Source organism: Acinonyx jubatus, chromosome B2 (genome assembly GCF_027475565.1).
Source record: "Acinonyx jubatus isolate Ajub_Pintada_27869175 chromosome B2, VMU_Ajub_asm_v1.0, whole genome shotgun sequence".
NCBI lineage: Eukaryota > Metazoa > Chordata > Mammalia > Carnivora > Felidae > Acinonyx > Acinonyx jubatus.
Genome location: NC_069385.1, coordinates 31435313 through 31460365, shown reverse-complemented (window position 1 = coordinate 31460365; position 25053 = coordinate 31435313). Strand labels below are relative to the sequence as shown.

Here is a 25053-nt window from a genome sequence, read left to right as displayed (position 1 = left end):
GCTGTGCTCAGCAGATTGAGTTAGACTGAGTGACTTGACCTTTTTAAGCCTTCGTTTTCTTATCTGCAAAATGGACTAAAAATAGTAGCTACCTTTCAGAGTTGTCAGGATTAAAGGAGATTATCCACATAGAACATTTGGTAAACTCGAAATAAAGTTGGTTAGTATTACTGCATTGTTTACTACATAAAGATTACGGCACACATCCTTACCACATATTTCCCTGTAGTATTGTTAACCTTGCTAGTATTTTGGTAGGGATTATTCTTTACCTACCTGCCCCTTAGCCATGGAACCTTCCAAAATCAGAGGTTAGGAAAAGTGACTTCTTGTTATCTCTATGCTAGATTTAGAGAAATCAATCAATTTATCCATGGTTATTCTATTTTATAAGCGAATAGAATTAACATGAAAACTTGGCCTCACAGAAGTTCCCAAGTGGCATAAATGTAAAGATAATGTTTTAAGTACTAAGAATAAGAAGCATCATATTATCAAAGGTACCCAAGACATAAACATAAACCAGCAACAGGCTCTAAATAGAGCAGGAAGTTGACTAAGTGTATCTTTTGTTACTCTCCTGTCTCTCTTTCTGATGACTTTCTTCTCTTGGGGTCTGAGGCTCCCCTCTTGAAACATTCTGGTTCCAATTGATCTCCACTGTGACACTTCTCCCAAATCTATACTTCCCAAACCATTCAAACACTGTATCTTCCTAGTCCACATCAAACCATCTTTATTGTGTGACACACAGTGTGACCCACTTTGCTATCACATTGGAAAAAGAACAGTCCCACTAAGATAGATTAAAAACATATGGAACCACCTATGCAAAGATATGTCCATGTGAACAGGTGAATCTTTGTTTATCTCAAAGAAAACAATTCTTTTTATAATATTGTTTTAATGTTTCTTTATTTTTGAGGAAGAGAGAGAATGAGGAAGGGGCGGGGGGCGGGGGACAGAGGATCTGAAGCAGGCCCTACACTGAGGGCAGAGAACCCTACGTGGGGCCCGAACCCATGAACCGCGAGCTCATGACCTGAGCTAAAGTTGGATGCTCAACCAACTGAGCCACCCAGGCGTCCCAAGAAACCAATTCTTAATAGTGGAGTGTTGCAATCCCTTACAGAGCTGTGGGTGAGACATTTTGGGAGAAAACAAATGTTCCTAACAGATCACATCAGTCAAGACTATCAATGATTATACGGTCCTGTGGGCAATCCCAATCCTGACTAAATACATCCAGTTATGTGTATATATTTGTGTGGGTTTAATTGAACTCTCCCAGTACTTTTTTCACTACATGTAATTATGTCTACTAACGTGACTCACTTCTTCCCCTCCTCCCATCACTTGAAAGTTGTTACAGGACACCATCTGAATGACGGCCATATTCACACACCCATGATAAGCTGGACCTGAAAAGTAATTATCCTGGATTAGCACAGGTCCTCTGATGCTAAATTAGCAGCCAGACCCATGTACGCAGTTGGTCCCTGACCCCCAGTTACTCTTCACAGAAAATCTGCAGAAATATGAGTAGAGCAGCCCTTATGCTATTGGTTTAATTTACTTACCATTTATAGACCTGGCCTCAGTTGGGAAACAGATTTATTTAGTCACTGGGAAATTCATCCAACCTAGGTACATATTAGGCAACAATTAAATGCTTATTCATTGGCTGGCAAACAAGAAGGTGGGAGCGGCAGAATCAGTGCTAAAGCTGGAGCAGGCCTTTAGAAATAACCACTGAGCTGGATCCCCTTTTTCTGCAGATTAGGAAACTGAACACGGAAGTTAAATGCCGACAAATGGTGGCAGAGGTGCACCTGGTACCCGGGGCCCTGGTTTCCTATGTAGTGTTTCTTCCACTATGATCACTGGCCTATGCATCCAAAGGAAAAACTAAGGCATAAAACACAGCACGATGCTGAAGCTGTAAAGTGTGACCACCCGTTGTTAGGAAGGGCTTTGTATCCCACTGAGAGATAAACACCCTAAGATACATTTCACTCTCTGACTCTGTGACGGTATAATGCTTATGACAGCTTCCACTCTTAGAGAGTTCTAACATATGTGTTTAATCATTGTATCTCTAATTCTAGAAAAAAATCACAAATTCATTTGTTTGCGGCTGGATCAGCAACTGGGCAATGAGCTCAATCCAAATGTCCTCTGATGGCAGATATAAGAGTTATCACCCGCAGTCATTCTGTTTGCTATCTATGCCAGTAACAGTACAATATATGAAGTGTCCAGAACAAAAGTTTCTGCGGTAATTCAAGAAAAGAATAGAAGAAGCTGTCTAATAGTGCCGTAGGCGATGGCGAGAATGAGAAGACTGAGGGAATAAAGCACGAAGTGATCAGTCTGATGTTGATATGAAGTTTTTTGTACTGAAATAAGAGTTAAAAGCTGGAGAACTGGAAAGATGGAAACATTGCAGCCCATGAATTTATATAGTACATATCATTTATTTTTTATTTTCTTAATTGTGGGGTTTTTGTTTGTTTCTTTTTGTTTCGGTTCGTTTTGTTTTGGGTAGATTCACTGCCTAATGCCAGTACTCAGCACGTAGTCTGACATGTACTGACTCCTATCTGCTCACTAATTTGGAATCCATGGACTTTAATATTAAGTTACTTTTCATTTTGATTTCAAGGGCATTAAGAGTCTGCTATAAATCACAACTCAATTTAAAAACTGATGTATGTAAACTCTCGAGTAGGAAACAAAATTGAAACCCGCTAACCATCAAGGGAAAACACCCTGTTGCCCTCTTGCACCTGTTGGAGAGTAAATGAGTCAGTCCTGACTCCTCTCTGTATAAAAAAGACAACTCTGAGAAACAGGAGGCATTGATCTTGTATCTTCCAGGGAGGCTCACATAAAAACGTGAGGGGTCACGGGGTGCCGGGGTGGCTCAGTCGGTTGAGCATCTGACTTCAGCTCAGGTCATGATCTCACAGTTCGTGGGTTTGAGCTCCGCATCGGGCTCTGTGCTGAACTCTTGCTCAGAGCCTGGAGCCTGCTTCAGATTCTGTGTCTCCCCCTCTCTCTGCTCCTCCCCCACTCACTCTCTGTTTCACTCTGTCTCTCAAAAATAAATGTAAAAATAAATAAATAAATAAAAACATAAGGGATCAGTCACAGCCAGGCACACACAGAACTCCCAAAGTGTTCCCTACTGTTCCTGACCATTACACGACTTGCCTCACCCTGTGTGTTTTACCATCTCTATGACTTTTTGAAGTAACAATTTTAAAACAGAAAATCCTAAGAAATTAAACGAAAGAGTTAAAAATGGGCTGTGTCCAAATGAGAACGACTCAAAACATGGAAATTATGGGTTTGGGAAAAATGTTTTCTTGGTTTATTTGATTAACACTTTGCCACTGAGGAGAATTTTCCTTTGAGGTCTCTTATTCTGGATGGTTTTTAATGTAATTGGTTTAAGTGATACTTTACTTAAATATATCTTAAAAAGAAATCTGCCACTAACTATAAAATTTTCATGTTCAGTCCAATTGACTTCAAAGTAATCCAAAATGCTTATTCCCAAGTGACACCTATCAGTCTCCAGCTGTGTTCCTGATGGAGACTGACATCTGAAACCAACAATTAAAGTTACCTAATGCCAGGACTCTTTAAAGACTAAAGGGCTTTACAGTACCCTATCAAAGCGGCTCATAACCAACTCATACTATTATTGTTTCTATAAGTGTGGTGAGAGGATTAATTTCTTGACACCCATTTAACATTACAGGAAAAATAATTTTCAGAGCCAAGAGGTCATTCTTTGCCAAATCAGCACATTCACAATAGTATGTTTTAATGAAAAACTGAAAGTATTATTAAGGCTTTGACTATTTTTTGTGTATTCTAGAACCACCCTGGCCCTTGTTCTCTCATTATCTATGTGACATCAATTAGGAGATATTACTTACATTTAAAACTTGTCTTAAAGTAACAGAATAGTGAGAGAGAGAGAGAGAGAGAGAGAGAGAGAGAGGAACAAGATACATTCCCATTCAGGTTGAGGTATAATAAAGCAATTTTCTTGTTCTGTAATGTAGAAGTCTCAAAACTCATGCAGCCATGACTGCCCGAAATCTCATAAAAGGTTGTTTTAGGGAAACAAACAAAAAATATCATTAGTGTTAAGCTTGAAGTTTAAGATTGGATTAATTTATTTATGCAACAAACATTTATTAGATACCTACTATTTGCCATGTCCTAAGATGATGCTTCGAGACTATGGGTTATGGATGATATCAAAGGAATTCTTGCTGAGACTGGGAAGTGAACATCCTTAGCTATGACTGCAACCAGAATCAAAACGTAACTCCTTTATCTAACCCTACCTCATTCCCCTGCTGCTTCCTACCACTCAGGTAGCCTCTTATCCAACTCATTCGTCCTTTGATGTTCACCCTTAAGAATAAGTTACCCGGACCACATCAAATTGATTAGAGAGATTTAAAGGCACTTAATAATGAAATTGTACGATTTGTTGAGAAACAATACATGATCTATTAACACAAAGAGTTAAGGCACTAGACATCTTGTACACTTCTGACAGGATTCTCAGTTTTTCAAGTTTCCAGAGGGGACACTCTAATCTATAGTAGACTGATGGATCTCAATTTCCTGTTACATAAGCAAAAATGACATAAATAGCATATAAAATTACTGGTAGGATTAATACATGTTGAATTCAAATTATTTTGGAGAAAGAAGCATACCTTTCTTGGGGTATTGCTTTTGTGTGTTATTTACTTTAGGAACTAGATTCTTTCTATATCAAAGATTCCATTATAAATAATAGGTTTTATTTTGACGTAGAGAATAACTGGCTTTCAGCTAGAAAACAGAACAGGATAAATGGCATTTTTGAGGTTTAATATCAAACAGGCTACTAAATAGAGAACAGATGTTTAATATATTTTTAATTTTTTTTAAGTTTATTTATTTATTTTGAGAGGAAGAGGCAGAGGGAGAGAGAAAATCCCAAGCAGGCTTCTTACTGTCAGCACAGAGCCCCATGAAGGGCTTGATCTCACTAATCATGAGATCATGACCTGACCCGAAATCAAGAGTCAGACATTTAACCGACTGAGCCACCCAGGTGCCCCAAGACCTATAATGTTTTTGAAGATGATCTACAGGGAGAAATTTTCAGTCAAATATCTCATCTTTTAGATGATATTAACCCATTCCAGTTTGTAAAATGTCAAGCAAACATTCAGAAAAATGGTTTAAGGCTGCGTACATGAACAGCTTAATAGAGGTGAATTTCAGGCTGTGAACTGCAAGGCAATTGACTTAGCAAACAGTACCAGGAACAATACTTTGAGATGATGACTTCTAAATTGTAGGTCACAGTCCCGGAGGGATAACTGTTACAATTAGATTATTTCTGAAGAAATAGGCTGAGATGCTGGTAGCACTATCACAAAATACTTTGTTACATTCTTGATGTTGTTTAGAAATACATTAGAAACATAAGAGAAATGGTTCTACTTTTGCCTAGAATTATGGTTCATCTGTATCAGAAATGGGATTGCAGTTTTGGTGACTACACTCCATGAAAAATCTGATGGGATTTGGGAAAGGCTAAACAAAAAGCAATTCCTGTTGAGTTTTGTTTGTGTTCTTGTCTTCATTTTTGTAAGATGACTGGACTCTTCAGTTTCTTCACAAGAAAATTCCAGAGGTCTCTTAATAGAACTTCATCAAGTCATGAAACTATGAAGAAGCAGTTAAGGATATAAAGAAAAGGGAACAGTCTTTGCAAGAGGAGTTTTTGTGTTTTTTTAAAAGTGTGGATTAACTCATATAAAATAATGAGTTATTAATAACTGGAATTTTGGGGTCATCTTAATAAGTACAAATTACTATTTTATTAGGCTATCTCAAATCTTAGATTATTATATAAATTTTCAAAACAAGAAAAGAGCCACAGACATTCATTTTTAAACTGGTATGCAGTATTTGAAAGTACAAAATTCCATAGGTACTGAGTAGAGTAATCCTTTGTGAGTTTTTATATGAAACATTATTCATCTCCACTAATTTAGCAGAAATGCTAATGACGTTACAATAACAGATTTGCTGCTTAATGATTTGAGGGATCTAATGAAACACAGATTGCAAAACTGAGGAGACAAAACATTTTCTTTTATCTTTGATCAAGAGCAGCACCAAGGTACAATTTGTAGACTCTATAACGAGCGGTAAAGTTAAAGTAGGAGTTAATCTAGCTAGTTACCCATGGTATACAGACCACTGATGGCCATGAGAAGCTATTTCATAAAAGCCCACACTTCAAAGTTACAATGACATGAAAAAGGAACTAAAGCAAGTTTTTATTTGTTTTGAAATACAACCCTCAATGAGGCATTGTTTGCATATTGAACTAAATGCATAAACAATGCATTGTGGGTTTAATTTGTGAAATGAGTGTAAGTCTTGATGAGCTGTGATGTTTGCTATTTGGAAATAGAAAACTACTTTTAATTTTACATATTCATCAGAGGATTGACACAGACATAAAATATGGAGGCTCCTCAAATTAGCTTGATGTCTGATATTTTTCTCAGCAAGAATTTAAATGACAGCACAAGAACTGATTGTTTTAAAGGCTGTATGTTACAGGTTATGAAGTTTTATGAAAGAAAACACCGAATAAGAGTATTTTTAAGTGTTCCAATATTAAAAGTACAAATTAAATATTTTCAGGTGTTGGCAATGGGTACCGAAAGCCACGCATGATCGTGTTCTCAATCTACATGAGCAGTTCTTGTGTGTTGTACATGTATCATGCTTTGTGTTCAGTTTGATAGTTTTTAAGTTAAGTATCACAGCAATATGTTCAAAATGTATTATCATTGTTTTGCTATTTAATAGAAATCTCTTGATAAATAATATTATTAAATTATAATTAAAATATATTATGAAATACAATTAAATTATAAACTATATTCAAATAATGTATGAAATAACTTTGATGTAAATATAAATAATATAAATATGGCTAATATTTATCTAATATTGATAAAGCAATCACATCAAACATAAACATCTTTGAGTTTTGATACTAAAAATAAAAGTTTAAACTCAAGTCATGCTTTACCTCAAAAATAGTGAATCTATATTTTAAATTAAAGAAAGTGTTATATGCACACATAACACTTCTGGTTTGTTCTTATTTGCCAGTTGCAACTTGCTGCTGAGTTAATATCCAACTCCTTTATGTAGCATTAATAATAAGGGTAGGTCATACTCTCTTGATTCCTGAAATTTGATAACCATGGTAAATGGATCTAATTATTTCATCTGTGTAATAATATTTTGAATGACATGCTATAGGAAATCTATACCAAAAATTGTTTTATGCGTTTCCAATTATATTCAGAAAATATAAGATGCTAAAAACAATCCATGGGAACAAAGAGTTGGAAAGAAAGGGGGGGGGCATAAAAAGAGTAGGTCTTGTCAATTGCACTACTTCTCAATTAGTTGCATGTTTTCATAAAACTAATATTATATCTGGAGTTCCTGTTAAAAATGTGTCATCCACAGGCACAATAATATACACATGTTATGCTGAGTAACTTCAATCGTTGTGTGAAGAGTTGAGAGACCTCTACTCCATTTGCATTTCCCCAACATTTAATGAGCAAATAAATCACTTAACTTCTCTGCAACCAGAGTTTCGTAGCTAGAGAATGAGAAGTTTGGGCCACATTACAACCAAACTTATTTACAGTTTATACAATCAGTTATTCTAGGACAATTATTATCCCACTGTTACAGAAAAAAGTAAGGAAATCTACTACCTGGAACTTTTTGGTGGGTTGTTGACAAGGGTGGAGTAAGCAAGTTAGAGAAACAGTGGAAGGAATTCATAAGAATGTATGATATATATATATATATATATATATTTTTTTTTTTTTTAAATGCAAGCTTCCTAAAATTCTAGCCCTGGAATTTTTTTTTGCCCGTTTTTTGGTCCCATTCCTTGTTACGTAATCATTCAAAATAGTGTGAATGCTTTTCACAGCTATTTATTTACCGGAGGCTTATGTGGATAAAATATAATTTAAAAAACAAAAGCAGGTAAGAAAGAAGATAAGACAGAGCCTTATCTCGTTGTAGAGGCCAACACTGAAACAAAAAGACACACGCTAGTCACCTCCACCCTTGCTGGGGATGAGTCCCAAATGTGGCTTTAAACTTTTTTGCAGGGAGTCACAAAGAGAAACTTGATTAGTTACACAATTCTTAATGCCTTCAAGATATAAATAGCATGTAATTCTGATGATACTATGACTTTGCCTCCACACACACGAAAACCAGTGTGTGATGCCATGAACCAATTCTCAACAGCAGCCTATGAAGTAGATAGAATAACTCCTTCCACTGGCCTATCCTCCCTTTTAGGATTTCTTCTCTCTCTCTGTCTCTCTCTAATTATAGTTATGCCCGTTAACACAAAGGTATATTTCCATGAGTCCTAGGCAATACGAGAAGACTGAGACAGTATGTATGCAGTATATTTATTAAAGAATTCTCATTGATTTATTCAACACCTTTTTATGTAGTGACTACTCAATGTAAGCTTCTACATTAAGCGCTTCAGAGGATCCGAAGGTGAATAAAATCTTATAATCATCATACTTGTAGACTAGCACCCGTACCTCACAAACAGCTATGGAGGAGTTCGTGAGAAAGAGCAAAGATCACCTATGGTGGGGGCGGCTGAGGGGCCGAGAGCAAAGCAAATAGCGCTGGGAAGACAGGATGGGACGAGAGAGCGGAAGCTCTGGGATGGTGATCATAAAGATTTATTTCCCCCCAAAATAAAGTAGTGACATGGACAGAACTGTGTTGTAAAATGAGTAATCTGATAGAAGTGGGGAAAGGCATTAGAAATGGGAAAACCAATTGTATGGCTACTTAAATAGGATATGTGAGAGTAAACGAGGCAGAGATTAAGTTAGCATTAAAAAAAAAAAATACCAGGGCAGGGATAAAGCGAAGCTTATCACAGAAGTGAGACCTCTAGGATTCAGCAACTGATTGGATGAACAGGGTTAAGGAATGAAAGGAGTCATTTGTGCCTCCAGGTGGCTGGGGGGTTATTGGTGCCATTAATAGGTAAGGGAACACGAGGAGAGGAGTATCTTATTCTGGGGGTGGCTGGAAGGGACAGACAATGGCTTCTGTTTTTCTTGTATAGAATTATACATATTCCTAGGCATAAACACTCTTCTTGGTCTAAAGGCCAGGGTCCAAATGCTACCTCCTTTCTTCCCTCAGATGGAAGCAAACTCTCTCTCTCTCTTTCTCTCTCTCTGTTCTGAACTAAAGTAGCAGGCTTGTCAATGTTTCTCGTAAGGAGCTTGACACTTTCTCTCTCATGTAATAACTATTTTTAACTGCCCTATTTCTTGCTCTAGACTGAAATTTTCTGAGGACAGCGATTATGTCTGGCTCATCGCTGTACCTCCTTACATTGAGTAAGCATGTTTGCATGCTAAGAGCAGATGCTAAGGGACATCCACATTTAAATGGCCAGAATGGATTCAAAGAAAGATAAAGGAAGAGTCAGAGGGGCCGGAGGTGACCAAGTCCAGCGCTGACCCATGGAAGCCGAGAGAAGAAAGTTTCAATGAGGAACTTGTCAGTGGGGCCATTCACCAAAGAACAGGTCTGTGAACAGGACTGAGGAAAGGGCTTGACAGTGAAAGAAGGGTTTAGGAACTTGATATCCTGAAACCCAGGATGAAAACTAGGCAACACCACCAGGCTCTTGAGGTCCTCAAGACTGATGTTGTCGGTGGCATCGGTCCTTGCTGTTACGAATCATTTTTTTTGGCAATAGAGCCAATTTGGGGGAAAATTAGAAGTGTTTATGGATTTCTATTTTTTGAAATTGTTTCGCTGGCTCAATGGGGGCAAAAGATCCATGGCTATTATTTAGACTGTCTCTTTGAAGGTTAAAGAGAAAAATGCTACAGTATTTTAAGCACTCAACTGTCCAAATGAGGCAGGATTAAGGAGCAACAGCACACAGACCTCCCCAAGGTTTCGTCTGACATGAGTATATAGCACTTTAGAGACCACGGAGCTTTTTGCACTTTGCACTAGCCCATTTCATCTCGAAACAAAGGCATGTGCGCTCATGCTTTTATTTCAGATGGGGTAACTATGGTCCACTTTCAGTTAATGTCAAGTTAGCAGGGAGTCTCCAACCAAATAAGTTCATTTAATCGGTGTAATAATGAGTGCTTATTAGATCCCCAGCACTACATGGCACACTAATCGAGGGAAAAAAAAGGAAGTCACCCTGAATCCCTCTCCTCCTGCCTGTCTCTACCCCAGCCTTCCCTCTCTTGCCTTGGTGAGTGGTCCTCAAACTCTCCTCCTGAGCCATGTGTCCCGTTCTCTGTTGTTTTGAGCTCATAGCTGCTTTGGAAATTCGGTCATGACGCTGGGATGCTTCGTCACAGATCCTGAACTGTAGGACACAGGCAGAACACTTCATCTCTGCTAATGTGAAACAGTACAAAGAATATAAAAGAGGGAAGTTGTTTTGGGCTTACAGGGTATCAAATTGCCCAAAGGGGATCCTACATGAGTTGGCATTACCCAAAAGCAAATTAAGCAGGCAGGAGGATTCCCATCATACAGACTACTCTCTGCTCTACTGCAAGCAGAGGTGGTCAACTGAAGTATTTGATCATCCTTCATTTAAGTACCGAATTTCAAGTAATTAATTAATTTATGTAAGTATTTATCTGGGGCGCCTGGGTGGCTCAGTGAGTTAAGCGTCTGACTCTTGGTTTCAGCTCATGATCTCATGGTTCGTAGGTTCGAGCTCCGTGTCGGGTCCCATGCGGCTGGTGCAGAGCCTGCTTCAGATTCTCTCTCTCTCTCTCTCTCTCTGCCCCTCCCCTGCTCTCTCTCGCTCGCTCTCTCTCTCTCTCTCTTTCAAAATACATAAACTTTAGAAAATTTTATGTAAGTAAATATTGATCACCTGCTAGATACAAGGGACTACGCATGAGAGAGAAAGATGGAAAGTTCTGGTTTGCCACATCTGCTCTGGGCAGTTCACTGCTGGGTTAAGATGTTTGCACTTTATTAAGTAGACATTTGAAACCTACTGTAGTTTTCTTAGCTGAGAGAAGAACTGTACTTTAGAGAAAGAAAAACTCACATCTCTGTCTAATGGGTTAGCGGAAGAGAGCCTAGGGGAGCAGGATGGCAATTCTGACAGAAGAGGCATGTGTAAAATCTGGCTTGGGGAGGCAGCAGTGAGAAAGAAATGGAAGGACAGGTATTTTGCCAATGCAAAATAAACTTGTCCTGTTGACTTACTGTACCTGGAAGGTAAGAAAGAGAGTAAGGATTAACTCTAAGTGTTGGACCTCTATGAAGGTGGTGCCAGTGACAAAATTAAGTCAAGAAGGGGAGTCAGTGGGAGGGGCAGAGTGGACAGGTGATGTATTCAGCTCTAAGTATGTTCAGTGTGAGATGCCCAGACTTTTAGGAAGAAGATTTATGTCCTAAAGTTGCCCATTTAGGGTGAAAGAAGGGATTACAGAAGTGAATGAAACTGTAAAAGAGAGAACATAAATAAAGAGAACTTATGTCTAGGTCTATTTTTAGGCATGATTAAGAGAATCTGTATCAACTAGGGAAGTACAGTCAGGGGATAAACACAGAATCATGGAAGTCAAAAGAGGAGAAGGCTACTGAAAATTAGCAGAAGGCTGTCAAGAATACCAAATGCTTCCCCTAAGTCAAGGGTGATGCAGAAGAAATGACCATTAGGAGACCACTGATGATCTTAAAGAGAGCAGTCTCTGCGAAGAAAAGAGAGAAAAGCTAGATTTCTAGGATTTAATGAGGTTGAGAAGTAGATGCGCTGAGTGTTGGCCACTTATTTTGAGACGGTTGGTGGCAGAATAAAAGAATCAGGTGAACCCGGAAGTCATTTTAATGTGTGTTGGGGACAGGGTGAGAATATACACCTGAAATTGGAAAACACTGTATAAAGACATTGTTTCTAAATGTTTGTGTTCTAGAACACAGTTAAAAGAATGGACATTAGAAAGCTTTTTTAGGGACGCCTGCCTGGGTGGCTCAGTCGGTTAAGCATCAGACTTCGGCCCAGGTCATGCTATGGATCTCGTGGCTTGTGAGTTGGAGCCTCGCATCAGACTCTGTGCTGACAGCTCAGATCCTGGAGCCTGTTTCAGATTCTGGGTCTTCCTCTCTCTCTGCCCCTCCCCTGCTCACTCTCTGTCTCTCTCCCAAAAATAAATGAACATCAAAAGAATTCTTTAAAAAAAAGAAAACTTTCTTTACAATTATGGGGTACCTGGATGGCTCAGTCGGTTAAGCATCCAACATGGGTTCAGGTCATGATCTCAGAGATCGTGAGTTTGAGCCCCTCTGCCCCCTCCTTGCTTGAAGGTGCTTCTCTCTCTCCCTTTCTCAAATAAGCAATTTTATTAAAAAGAGAAAATTTTCTTTACAATTTTCAGTTATAACATTTTCATTAAAAAATATTCAGTCTAAATAGATAGTTGCAATTTAGCAGTCTTCCTAGCTTTGAGATTTTATAAGATAAATAGGTAATGGAGCAAACCATGCCAAATGAATTACATTAAAATTGTCAAATTGATTTATTTGCCCTCCATCATTTGGGCGCTTTGGAATTTTACATATGTGTGTGTGTGTGTGTGTGTGTGTGTGTATGTATTTTTTAAGTATTTATGTATTTTTAAAAAATATTTATGTATTTATGCCTTGTGAAGGCACACGCATGTGCATGAGAGTGGGGAGGGGCAGAAAGAGAGAGGGAGAGAGAGAATCCCAAGCAGGCTCTGAGCTGTCAATAGGGCTCCATCCCAGGACCCTGGGATCATGACCTGAGCCAAAATTAAGAGTTGGACACTTAGCCAACTGAGTCACCCAAGCACCCCTGGGCACTTTGGAATTATAATTAGCGGACATTCTTTATAAGTCGATGAACATCATAAGGATATATAATAAAGAGGTGTATAAAAAATAGATCAGTTAGGTCTTTCCTAATTTGAAATGTAGGTGGGTAGAAGCCAATGAAATAAAAAAGGACAACAGTGATATTGTTCGTGCATTGACTACTGTTATCATTTAAAACTGGGCATTTGAAGTACTTGAGAAATCAAGACTATTACAATAAGCCAGAAGAAACTTTGAAGTGAGAATAGAGAAAAAAGTTACATGTAAGTTTGTTAGAATATGAAAGTAGTATAAGTTGGGGGTGATTTGCAATGGAGCCAAAACATAAGGCCACAGAAGAACAAAAACAAAACAAAACAAAACAAAACAAAACAAAACGAAAGGGCTCATTGTAGTATGCTAATGAGACCACACCTGGAATAGTGTGTTCAATGTGGGATACGTCTAACAAAAATGAACATCTAGGAAACTGGAAATAGTTCAGAGACAAGCAATAAGAATGATTAAGGGGTTGGAGAGACTGAGCCGAAACAAGATTAAAAGGCCTTACATTTGTTTAACGTGGCTCACAGATGACTACAAGTGGGCATGATATCTGTTTATAAACAGCTGAAGGTTGGGTGTAAACATGAAAGATAGAGTAGAACTGCATAGTATGGTACTAAAAGGATTTAACTTGAGAAAAACTTTCAAGAGAGAATTCAAAAGCAAATATAATGAAGCTGTCTCCCAGAGAGTGTGCACTTATTTCCTTTTCTTTAGAGACATTGCCAAGAATGAGGAAGTTTAGTAGAGAGCCCAGCAGAAGAGAGTGACCCAACAGGTCCCCTGCAGATCTGATTTCTTCACTTTCACAAACCAGTAAAAACCTTTTTAAGCTTGATCTGTTTGCACAAAATTACTCAGAATGTGTGTTTATTTACAGATTTTAGTAAACCAGCAGCATAGCACTTTAGATTCCTGGGCAATTGTGTCTTATCCTCCTTTGTTCCCGTGGTTTGTCATTGGTAGGCTAGTTGAGTAAAACAGTGTTAAACCTAGTTCATAATGATGCTGGCCTCTGAAAGGCCATTCTCCCCAAGCTCAAGGGGTTTGCTTAGCATTTACTGAGAAACGATTGAATAACTTTGTTTTTTAAGAATCGTGTCCACGACCAGCTGGAGTTCAAAGGTACACCACTGGAGTAAGTCCAGAGATCAATTTTGGGATTGCTTCTATAAGCATCCAGTCTTCTGGCTTCTTTTTTTTTTTTTTTTTTTTTTTTGGTGAATGCAGTGTCTTATTAACTTTTCTTAGCCTAATGTTTGTTCTTACTAAAGTGATAGAATGGTTTTCCCTTAAGGTTGCTTTTGAATTAAATAAAAGTAAAAACTATGTTTTGGATTATGAGCTCCTAGAGGGCTTTGTTTGTTTAATTTGTCTTCTATAAAACCCAATGCCAAAACAGTACTATGCACCCTTGACAAATAAACAAATAGTAGTAGGTAACTGTAGAAGCATCCCGCCCTGCGTGCAGGGGTGGGGGTGGGGGGCGTGGGAGAGGAATTGCTAGTAAGAGAAACTTACATGCCACCAATTTTCACTATAAAGTCACAATATTTTTTGCTCCCAAACAAATGTCCTTTGTCAGATTAAGTCAGATATTTATGGATATTCTGATGGCCTGATTCATATTATGTAGGGTCTGTATTTATGAATCACTTCCAAATTTTCCAGAAGATTTTGGAATTTCCCCACCTGTCTTTTCAGGCTCTTTGGCCCTTTCTTATTGTTTTGCTGTCTCCTCTCCCCTTCATTGCCTTGCAGAACTTTGCTGCAGTACCAGACTGGGCCAATAGATGCTGCCATGTCTCGAGGTTCAACAGTTGGAACGTTTCTTTCTCAGAGGTTAAGGCCTAAAATGAAGTGTGAGTGTAGTCCAGTCAGAGGGCAGGGGAGAGTAATGAGCAACTGTGACAGCCTCTCCAGAGAGTAAATTGGCTTTTTAATTGTGCGCTTATGAACTGTTTGAATTTCACCACAAGTAAGATACTAAGAAAAACAATAAAAAATAAATTAATTTCAAAAAGACACCTCAACTTTAGTTACTTCAAGTATATTTTAGGCAAGGAAATCAATAATTGAATAAAAACAGAATTTTAAAAGTAATACCTAAAAGCATCTTAGACTCAACATTTCTTTACCATAATGGAAAGGAAAGGCCTGAAATATGTTTTGGGGAGCTTAAAGGACAATGAGGAATGTATTTATTTAAAATAGTATTTCTCAATTTATTTCATTTGCAAGGTCATTTTCTATTCATGGTAAATTACATTGATTTCTCATTTATGATGATGATGATAAAAAGTTTCCTTTGTTACAGAAACTTACAATACAAATAGTTTAAAGAAAAATATTAAGTTAATAATATTACAGGTGATCAAGCAATAATTATAAAAGTGACACTCAATAGACATGCTGGAAATAATGCTTGTTTAAACAACTGATACGTTTCACCTATACAGCCTTAAAAGTCTTTGTTTCCCATGCTCAATTTCTTATTTAAAACTTGGACTAAAATACGACTTTTTATATCACTAATGTCCATATAATACGTGTACGTTTAAGACTAGATGGACTGGAAGACAGTAATAAGCTGAATGCTAGTATCTGATATAATTCTAGGTTTCTAAAAATAACTCCGGTAAATACATTCTTATGAAAATGTACAAAAAAATCATGTGGGAGCAAAGTAAATTGAAAGCAAGGTCAGTCTTGCCGAAAATTTGATTTTAAGAGGGAGTAAAAAAAAATGCTAAAAATTATATTTGTACGAACAATATAAAATTACATTTGTGTGAAATTTTATTTTATCCAAATTGTGCATCTCCCCACCTTTATTTAGAGGTCAGACTAACACAATGTTTTATACCAAAATAAAATTCATAAATTTGTGGTCTTATGAGGAGCGTATTCAATTCAGCACTGCATTTACCTTTTACATGATATTTGGTATAGTCATGAAACATATACACTACACTAAAATATTTACTATTTTTCTGACTACTCGGTTAATAATAATAGCATCGCAGTGGCTGGCAGTGGTCGTTGAGTTACACAGAGGCTGGTTTGAATTTCAGGTCTGCCATTTACTAGGAAGCTGCTACAAATTCTGACCCCTTAGTTTTCTTACCTGTAAAATGGGGGAAGATAAGATCTGTAAAGGTAATTAGCATCTTCCCATTGATATTTCTGACTTAAGTATATATTAACTGATGTCCTCTACAGGCCAGGATGTGCTTTAGACCATGCCCCAAATCCTCTTTGCACCAAATCCACCACCAGAACCCCTTCCACTTCAGGAAGCAGAGAAGGGAACCTGGTGACTGGCAAATCTAAATCAATCTGCAGGAAAGATCCAGACCCAGTGAGTGGCGAGAGCGGCAATGAGTGCCTGTATCGGTTTAAATTTACAACCTCACTTTTTCCATTGCCGGCTCATAGTTGTGGGTAATGCCCCACTGATGAAAAAATAAGTTGTAACTACAAGAATTCGATATGGGTTTTTGCTTTTGAACCTGACGGTCTTGCTGTCAGTTGCAAGAGACCAAGCAGAAACAAAGGGGAAATCTTGTTCTGAACTTTTCGCAGAAAATAATTCAGTTGAGAAAACATTAAAACGCATTAAATTTTCTTTGAATAGGGGTAAATTCTACTAGTGACCTCGTAATCTCTCCCACCACATCTAAGGCAATGCGGGGAACTGCTTGTCTAATCATTCGCTTTCTGATTAGAGTCCACTGGGCTGTCTTTGGGAAAGTTACTTAGGTTTCTTTGGGCCTCGGTTTCCTTATCTCTTAGTGGGGCTTAAATAACCACCATGGAATAACGGCCTTAGAACTGTGAAAATTAAATGAACTTACCTACCTACCGGAAGGGACCAGTATAGTCACTGACAGTAAATTCTCAATAAATGAAAATACTTATAATGATGTGACAATTAAGGAAGATGCTCCTAAAATAGACGGTAGGCGTCGGAGAGAGGTGATTAAATGGATGCAAAATTTATGTGTTGTTTATTGTCTACTTTGCCGAGGCCTCTGGTTATGATATACACATACCTTCCCATAGAATATTAAATCCTATGTGGGTGCATAATGCATGCTCAGAAGGATTAGGCATGAAATGTCACTTCAGCAATGTGCCTGGGGAAGCTCTGACGCTGTCTGACCTTTGGGCGTCTGGGAGGGATGCCTATACCTGTGCCCAGCGCTGGAAGGGGCCCAGGCCCTGCTCAGCAAAGCCTACCCCCCAGACTGCTTACTCCTTCCTAGCGTACATGTTCGCCGAAAAGGGTATTTTCTCCCTTCCGATTGGCGTAGGTTGGTTTTTCTTTTACGCGGTTGCAAGTAGAAGTCCCTTCAGTCTTCTCCCTTGGGGTAAGTGGAAAGGAATCCGGCCGGGGGCCCGAAGTGGCCTACACCCGGGGACTGGGTAGCTGCGGAGTAGGAGGCAACTCGTGGGCTGCCCCGCAGAAGCAGGTGGGGGCAGACAGCGGTTCGGTTCCCTCGTCCGGGGAGGGGAGTGCGGCCGCGGGTCCCTCCCCTCAGTCGCGGGTGGCAGCGGCCGACGCCAAGCCGGTGGGGGCGGGGTGGGGGCGGCGCGGAGGGCGCGGAGATTACTGCGGCGCCGCCGGGGACGCCAAGGGTCCCGAGCGGTCCCCACGCGGGACCGCGAACGATGACAAAAGACAGTCACCGAGATCGAATAAAAAGAAGTTGGTCCCCGCGCGCCGCCGGTCCCGGGGCCCCCGGCGGCCTCCAGTAGCCGCGGGCGCCGGCGGCGGCGGCGTCCCCCGCCCCCAACCCCGCGCGCAAGTGCAAGGCTGCCCGCCGCGCGGCGCACGCTCCGCGGCTCCCGGCTTCCGCGCAAAACTTCGAGCCTGTCCACGTGAAGTTGTCGCTCCCGTTCAGAGGGGCAAAGAGCTTTGGGAAAAGCTGGGCAGTGGCGACCGCGGTGGCTGTGCGCGCGCTCTCTTTTTCTTTTCTTCCACTTTTCCCCTCCCCTGCCTCAGTCCAGAGTTTTGGCTCCTCTCCTTTCCTCCTCCCCCTCGGAGCCGGCTTCTCCCCCCGCCCCGTTTCTCCCCCACTAGTGTACGCTATTTGTTGGCGGGGGTGGGGGGGTGGGGGTGGGTGGCCGAAGGGGATGTCCTGTTTTCACCAGAGGCACAGCGCGAAGAGGAAACTCCGACACTGGAAAGAACGAGAGTAAATACCTAAATACAGACGCACGGATCCGCGGCTGGGACAGACACTTGAACTTCGGATCCCGAGGCGGTCGGGCTGCGGGAGGTGAGTGTCCCTTCTCCCCGTCCCCTCCCGCGGGTCCCGCTTTGCGGGAGCCTGCGGACTCTCCCCGGCGAAGTGCGCGCGGCTCCGCCGGGGACGCCCAGCGCCGGGGACGGAGGACGCGCGGCGTGTGGGCGCCGATTCCCGCGGGCGTCCGGAGGCGGAGTGCAGCACGCCCGAGGCCCAGGCCGCCGGGGCTGCAGTGGAGCCTTCCGCCCGGGAGGACGCCCCTTGCCCCGAGGGTCTTCTCCGAGCCTGCGGGGCCGCTGCGGGGCGGTGGCGGGACGGGGTGCGCCGCGCCCTACCTGTACCCGCCCCCGGCTCGCCGAGGCGCGCGCCACGGGGTCTCCCCTACATCCTTCCTGTGCCATTTATTACTGGGATGATCCCCCTAGATAAGCCTGACGCAAGGATGCTGACCCGGTCCGGTGGAGGGCCCGGGCTCCTGGCATTGTCACGATTCGGGATGCGTGTGTACGTTCACGGCTTGTGCTCCGATCTCGAGGCACGAACGGGCCTTTTAAACCGCGGCCATCCCACTTTAATAGTTTTTATGCGGCGTGGACCCAATGTCTCCTGCAGCTTGCCAGGGTCCGTGAAATTAGAGGCGCCTTGTCAGAGGAGTCGCGTTCATTGGCTCGGGACGCGGATGCCATGGAGGGATTATAACTTCTCCAAACGAAGGGACCTGGCTGCGGAGAGCAGGTTTTCTCTCGTTTCAGAGCTTGCTGGGGTCCCGGGTGGTTGTGGCCCTGGAAACGGCTCTCTGTTTTAGCGTGTGGTTCAGCGGGATTCGGAAGTAGACCGCGTGTGTGCTGGTGTTATTTTGCGCCACCCAGCAGCCAGAACTTTCGTTTAGTAGCACTTTAAAGATGTTTCTCTCTTTGTAAGCTAGCATTATTGGGAACAACTTGGAGCTGTAAGGAAGTTTGCGGACCGAGTGCCACGGCAGAGCTGTGGCGAAGCCGGAGAGCAGTCCCCGGTTGGGGTGGCAGTGTCTCTCCTCCCCATCACCCCTCTCGCCCCTTCTCTTGAAGGCTCGCGGGGTTCGTCCTTGGGGTGAGTGTGTGTGTGGGGGGGGGGGAGGGTAGTGTTTGGAGACAGTCCCCTGCCCCCTCGCTTCCCGCGCCTCTCTCCCCTGCACTGCAGAGCGGGCAGTCATTCATGAATCCCTAACCTGAGACCGGAGGAGGAAGGCGCAGGTCCCTGGGCCCTTCCTGCCAGGGGTGCAGAACAGCGACGGGGCGTGTGTTTTGGTTTCAGAGCAGTTCCACGTGGAGCATCTCCGTGTGCGTGTCTGTGTGTTGTGTACTTGATCTGTGAGGAGGTAACAGGAGTCTCGTGTTCAAACCCAGTGGGCCGTTGGCCATTAATTTGCTTTCCTGGCTGTCATTACAGACACTTCCAAAATCTGATACCTCAGAGAACCAACAGGTTAGGTTTCACATTAAGAGCTCATACTTAACAGTTTTCTTTCTCCCTTACCCCTTTTGGCTTGGCACCCTGGGATCAACGTAATTGATGTCGCGAAACAGATCTTCTCGAATATGGCATTTTGTTCCTCTTCTCAGCGGCCACTTTTTGCACCCTCCTGCATTTGTCAGTTTCTGTGCGGGCTCCTTCGGGACTTAGGTGGGAGTCTTAGGAGCTTTTAACAACCGCGGGCTCACCTTTAGCAGCTTCTGGAGTTTCATTTACACTTAGGTGACTGGCAGGATTGGGAGTTGAGGATGGTTTTTGTTTGTTTGTTGGGTTGTTTTTTATTTTTAATCCCCCCCCCCCAGGACACCCCCAGGACAGGGATTGCACTTGATAGCGTTTCCAGAACTTTGGTTTTAAACAGAAACGTTGCCTTTTTTTTTCTTTTTCTTTTTTCTGTTATAATGTTTGTGGCCAGCTTGTAGCTGAAGAACCAAAAACCAGGAAAGGGGGCGGGGAGAGAATCCTAAAACAAAATACTTGATACCTGGTATGGTGGGTGCGTTTTGGGGGACTGCGCTCAAAAGGCAATTGTGTGTGTGTGTTTTAAAATAACATTATCCCAAGAAATAAGTAGCAGTAGTAACAAGAGACAAACTGCTTTGTGTGGAGCTCGACTGCCAGAATCTGATTTTTATGGCAACAATACCAAAGGCAGATATAACCGCATCCATTTTTATTGTCGTTATAAACCATAAAAATAGTTTGTTCCACCCGATTAAAAGTTGTAAGCCATTCAGAGCTAAACCAATTTTTAGAAATGACTGTTCAAGAAAGAAAGTTTAAACTTTTGACAGTTACAGCTTTGAAAGTAACATAATTAGATTATTTGGAAACTCCTTTTTTTTTTTTTTTCTGATTGGTAGGGACATAACCTTGTCTTTCAGAACAAGTGAAGGTCTAAAATCAGTGTAGTTTTGAAAAACCTGTTTTTCTTTGTCAGTTACCCAAAAATAGTATTTTAATGTATTTATACATTTTAATGTATTTATAATTAGAGGTTGTTTCACAATTATAACAAGTAAGAAGACTGACTTGATTATGTTTTTTATTAGGAATTATTTCAGTGGCTATTAGATACTTAATTTCTCTTACAAAATGGAAAGCTTTAAGTAACTGTTTATAGCTAATATTTAAATACTGTGTTCAAATTTTTAAAAATTAAAGAAATAAAACATAAGATTTGTACAAGAAGAAATTGGTTCAGGAGCAATCGTTATTCTTATTAGAAAATATAGATGCTGCATTCTAGAGGATTTGTAGAAGCTTGTGGAAAAACTTGTCTTTGCATAAAAGTTTCTTGAAGGGAGTTTGGCAGATGAGTAGTTTGTCATTTTTTCTTTTAAGAAACCTCTTTGAATTAAAAAAAAAAAGAAATCAAGTTATCCATTTCTAAGAGTTTCCTTTTTATTTATGTTGTGATTTGGGGTGTAAATAAATTTTACATACCCACGGGAAATAGAGTGTCCAGTTTCATGTTTTCAATCTCTGTTGCAAGTTCTAAATGACTGATGCCATGTCTAAAAATATATTTATGTGGCTTGGTATTTCATTTAAAAAAATGTATGCACCGAAATGAAATTATCCAGAATCTTTAGAAAAGCAGAACAGTAGAAGATCCGTAGCGATTGTTATGAAGAGTTGGGATGTCGGAAAGTTCCAATTCTAACTTTCAAATAATGAGGTTAACTTATTTCACCCGGTGAAACCTTCCATTTTAATAGAGAATTCAAGAAGAGGGGAGATAATCCTTTTCAAGACTTAGTGAAATGTTAAGTAATAAGAGTGCAGGTATTTATTATGTTTTTTCATTATCTTTTTTTTCCCCCTATTAGGTAAATGCAGGAACACTGAACATTCAGTAGAAACAGGCCCCCTTTATAAGGAGTTTATTCACCATAGTTCTGTATTGCAGCTGCTGATCATATTTCATGGAGCTGTTAAAGCACTTAAAACCTAAAATTAGGTACTGTCTGGTTGTAAATATTTCAGATCCCTCATTTAAGAAACAAACAGAAAAGCGTGGTATCAAAAGTAGAAGATGTTTTGAATCTTCTCATTGAAAAACTGAACAAACCTTTATCAAAGACCTTCTTTTTCCGGTGAGAATGTAACCATGACAGTTGTTTTTAAATGGGTATTATTTTTACATAGTCTAAACTCTTATAATGTGTCTTCCTATAAAGTGTCTTAAACTAATTGTATTCAGAAATACAGTTGGGGGATTTTATTACAATGGTTACTAGGTGAATGAAATCAACACGGGAAGGAATGGACGGGACAGTTGCAATGTACCTGCTTCTCTCATGAATGTTTCCTGGTGAACTAAGAAATGACATGATCTTTTAGGCATTTGTTCTAGAAATGGATGAGATGCAGTGGTGTATTTAATTGCAGTGTGTGTAATATTGCATTCAGTTAGATGTGTTTTAACACGGGAGCCCTGAATATTCATTGAATTGTATGTGGAGCAAAACTTGGCATCATTTATTTTGAACTTGAGTGGAAGAAAATAAACAAGAAACACATATTCAAAAGCAGTGCAAGCAATTTTGATTGCTTTTAAGAGGTTTGAAGACTTTGTAAACATTACTGTCACCTAATATTACTCCTGGCACTGCACGTTAGTATATGCCTTGGTGATACGCCATTTTACTCTTGAAGTTTGTGATTCTTACCATGTATCCAGCTATGTTTCTGCTAGTAGAGAGGACTGAAAGTGAATACCACTACCCTTACTGCCCTAACTCCTTTTCTGTCTTCCAGAAAAAGAGATGAAATGCATTAATTTAAAAATAGAAACCATTTTGAGTTATCAAAACCACATTTTTATGGTAGTTTAAAATAGTTTCAGAGAGTGCACCTCTGGATCTCACTGTAACCTTTTCTGTCATTGAGAGGTGCTAATTGATCTTAGGTCACTGACATAATAGTATAGTTTGATATTTGAAACCGTTCAACATTGGCCTGGCCCTTTTCTCACCCTGAGATTTCAGTCCATGGCTGATGAATAACACCATATTAAAACGTCAGGAATTCTATTTTTTTTTTTCTCTCTGTGAAACATTTTAATACAACATACTCATTTTTGAAGCTTTTATTTATGGACAATAAGTGCATTTATTTTAATGCACCTTTGAGCTATGGGAGAAAGACTGATATTATCGTGTTAGGATTTTTTTAATATTTTTTTTTCACGGGTAGATATTTTTAGAGTGAAAATTTGAGGCAGAGTTTGATTGCTGTGATCACATTGGAATACTTTCAATGCAAAGTTGCATTAAACTAGTATTGAATAGCCATCTCGAGTTTTCACACCTACAGTATATTTTCTCAGGCATGTTCATATCTTAAAATACATCTGAAAATAGAAATTGTCAGATTCGTTTTTGTAAAGTTGTCATTTTCCTTTCCCTGTAAATCATTCCCATTGTCAATGTCTGTCGTTATTCTCATCACAGCATCATAGCTGACATTTACTGAGGCGTTACTTTAAAGTGTGGAATAACCAATTTTATCTTTTCAACTCTACCATAAATTAGGTACTTTTATTATTCCCATTTTACAGGTGAGGAAACTAAGACCCAGTCATGTAATGGAGTGGAGCCAGGGTCCCAACTCTGCAGTCGGACCTCAGAGGTCTGATTCTCAAGGGCTGCATCAGGCAGTCGCTCCCAACAGTCATATATGAGTTCATTTTTGGTGCTTTCCGAACAGACATTTTATTTTTTGTATTATTAATTATGTATTTATTTAAGGGTATTAGAAAAATATGTAAAGTGACATATTGAACCTATAATTTCACAGATCATATTGTTGAAGAAAAGGACAGAAAAAGTATTGATGTAAAGCAAGTTAAATTTTAGAAAGCGCCTATTTAAAGAAACGGATGAAGTAACAGTGAGTGAGCGCTCGGCTAAAATAGCCCAAATCATGGAGGTTGGTGGCAAATGACTGAATTTAGAGAAACTATTACCCTACAATGCTTCCCAAATGTCAGGAACTTATGAGCAGGTCTTTTTAATATTTAACTTACGTACCAACTTTTCCTTTGCTTTTCAAGCCTTATCCATTGGTTAGATGTTATTGATTTTGTTACATGTTACTGGTTTTGTTGTTGTTGTTATGATGTTGCTGTTGTTTGAAGTCTGAATGCTGGTTGTGAATCTCAAATCTACACATTTATCTTGAACACACTAATAAAGGCTGCTTGATGAATTTCTAGAGGCAAGTTTAAATTGTAATGGGTCACTCATATTTTGGAAACACTTTCAGTTTGCATGGATATCATATCAGACTATATTTTTAAGGTTTTCTCTAGGTGAACACTTGCTTTGCTGTTGATAATCTGTTTTATAACTTTATTGTTTCACTGACACAGTGGTTTTCATTTATTTATTTATGTATGTATTTAGCCACAGACCCTTTTATTAAAGTGAAAACTGACACTCTGCCCACAGGAGGAATATTCACTGCCCTGAATGAAGCAGAACATGGGTGGCCCGTGAACCACTCACCAACACTGCCCTGCAACCATTGCCCGCTCCCAGTCTCTCTGAGGGTCTTTGAGTGTGTGAAAATCTCTGAAAAAAAGGTCCTCTGAGAAAGGGGCCCATTCAGAGTACCTGCTGTATAACATGTTGAAATGTCATCCACTAAAAAACAAAACAAAAACAACTCTCAAATACCACAAAGTATCTGCAGTGTAATATGTGGGCAAAGGCATGCCTGCCCATCCTAGTATTACTTGGAATGTTCTTCTTAACCAATCTGCCACTTTATTTCAGTTTAGCACTTGGAAAATAAAAGTAGCGGGTATGTTTCCCACACGAAGGTCCAGGTCTGAATGAGGCACACTGAATTTTTACATGCAAATGTTTGCTATATTAGAGTATCTTTTTTCCTTTAATGACTTTCTGAAGAAACATCAGCAGTGGCAGAAATTGACATGCCCTTAGATTTTCACGTAAATTATTGCTGCCGTTTCTGTGATTCTTTCCTCTTTTCTTCCTAAAATGAAAGGGACATTTTGTAGTGAAGGCTACAATTAAATCATAAAAGTTTACATTCATATGCCATTAAGTTTAATTCTACTCACAAAAGCAATAGCATTCGATTTGAAATTCTATACTTAATCAGGTGGGTGTACCACATACTGGGAGAGCTTATTCTCTGAAAGGTCACATACACAATTCACAGACCTCTGCATGTACCCTACAGAGTG

The 25053-nt window shown here is 40.0% G+C and overlaps 1 protein-coding gene across 11 annotated transcripts in view; it reads left to right on the top strand.

The window, feature by feature from the left end:
* The window catches only part of EYA4 (EYA transcriptional coactivator and phosphatase 4), a 311548-nt gene that overhangs the window by 19764 nt on the left and 266731 nt on the right, over window positions 1-25053 (top strand). For 9 of the 11 annotated variants that reach the window (XM_053222227.1, XM_053222228.1, XM_053222229.1 and 6 more), the window contains exon 1: window positions 19287-19409. The exons of 1 other annotated variant lie outside the window; for it this stretch is intronic. The gene's annotated coding sequence lies outside the window, so the exon portion shown is untranslated. Of the gene's footprint in view, window positions 1-18934; window positions 19056-19286; window positions 19410-25053 lie in introns of those variants that run through there. One more of the 11 variants, XM_027056851.2, reaches the window with a different exon arrangement.